The sequence below is a fragment of the Oryzias melastigma genome, unplaced genomic scaffold (genome assembly GCF_002922805.2).
Source record: "Oryzias melastigma strain HK-1 unplaced genomic scaffold, ASM292280v2 sc01778, whole genome shotgun sequence".
NCBI lineage: Eukaryota > Metazoa > Chordata > Actinopteri > Beloniformes > Adrianichthyidae > Oryzias > Oryzias melastigma.
In genome coordinates this window covers 2,185-3,968 of record NW_023418358.1, presented here as the reverse complement: position 1 = coordinate 3,968, position 1,784 = coordinate 2,185, and the positions used below count along the sequence as shown (strand labels likewise).

Sequence of the window (1,784 nt, the reverse complement as noted above, 5' to 3'; positions counted from 1 at the left end):
TCACAAAGTATCGATATTATATTTTCATTTCAAGAGGCTGTTGCGTTGAGTGTCTGAGTCGCGCGGCGGAACTGTTGAGTAGATGGGCGCGCTGCGTCGGACATTTTATAGCGATGCACGCGCTCATTCGGTAGTTTTTTTTTTAATTGAACAACTGAACATGACAGAACATAGCTTAAGCGGTCAACTAACAAAATTACAAAATTAGATGGTGTTTACAGCCAGCAAACCAAAACAAATAGAAGAAAAACAACAAATTAAAAAGAAAATAATCAATCAGCAAGGTAGTGCATGTGTTAACTGAAATAAACATGTTCTTATATTTCTAAAAAATATATAATTAAGTTTTAAGTTACATCAATTCACATGAGGTAATCTTATTAGTGCATCATATAAATTCTTGTAACCCAGCTGAAATTCTGCGCTGTCTCTTTAAATCTTCCGGTTCCCCTTGCACTGCGTAACTGCAGTGACGTGTCACTTTCACTTTGAAAGGTGTGTCAAAACGCCAATGAGAGATGCATTCATGGCGAAGCTCGGCTGTGTACCGCTGCAGCAGGTAGGCTTTTGACTTGCAGGCGCAAAATATTAATCCTGTTGTGCCGGTTTACTGACGAAAGGCATTTTATTAGATTGGCGTTCATCACCGGAAGCCGGGAAAATTAAATCAGCGCGATTAGTGAAGCGTGAAGTGGTGAGTGAATTTGTTTGTTTTTTAATTGATGCAGCTGGCGCGGGCGTCAGTTTAAGTCAATTGTTTGTTAACGTTATGGTTGTAAAAATGGTTGTAAACTATTTCTATTTTTTGTTGATTCTCAATGTGAAATATGAGTACTCATGAATTGAACTAAATGAATTGAACTGAGATGAATGAAACTATTTATTCACAGTGAAGTTGTACAACTATGAATCGTGATGAAATTATGGAAATGTTTTATAACTTTCTCCATTGAATTGCATATGCATATGTTGATCAGATGAATTGAGGATTTGTAATTGAATGTTTTCTTTTGAATTAAGAGAGTATAGTACATTTATTAATGATGTTTTGACAGGCCAGGTCGCTTGACTGGTTGTGTCTGAAGATTTTGGAGTGCTCAACCAGAGCATTGGATGCAGTATCGACTGGGGAGTCTACCACTCCCAGAAAACAGTGAGGATAAAACCTCTGTGGATGGCGAGCTAAAAGGAGCCCGATATTAGACTGGAATCTACCATCCTACCACCAGTGCGGTAGGACTAACCCCCCACACTCTACAACAACTCATCCGGAGTGCATTTTTCTTTCTTTTTTTATCCCCGCCAACTGGAGTACCCAGACTCTTTCTCATCACAACTCTCTCTACGAACTAATAGAAAAAAAAAACATCATCAGGACTGAAGTGTTTTGTTCATATGTGTTGTAAATTTTGAATTCACTGTATATTGTAAATACATTTGCATCAGCAACTCACCTTTAGCCTTGTCTGTTGTTTTTAAGCATTCACTGTCCTCCCTGAGTCGAACCTTTCTAGCCCAAACCAACAACTTCTGAATAATATTAATTCATGCATGCTACATTCTTCTGTGAATTTATTTTTTTTTAAGATTTCAAATACAATTTCAATTCGACCAAAAAAACCTTAAAGATAGGGATTCTTTTCAGCACTCTTTGTTGTGTATGAAAAATTTAGCTAAACATAGGACTAAATTATAGCAGAGTTCTTCTGTTGGGGATGGCAGCAGAGCTCCAAATGTAATATCCTCTAAGGTGATAGAACCTGGTAATACAATTTTTGGATGTA

At 37.3% G+C, this 1,784-nt stretch overlaps 1 long non-coding RNA gene across 1 annotated transcript; it reads left to right on the top strand.

The window, feature by feature from the left end:
- Positions 1–6: 6 nt before the first annotated feature.
- LOC112141114 lies at positions 7–1,453 on the top strand. Its single transcript, XR_002918324.2, has 3 exons — positions 7–559; positions 633–694; positions 1,056–1,453. It is a non-coding gene; the product is annotated as an uncharacterized LOC112141114 (long non-coding RNA).
- The last annotated feature ends 331 nt before the right edge of the window (positions 1,454–1,784 follow it).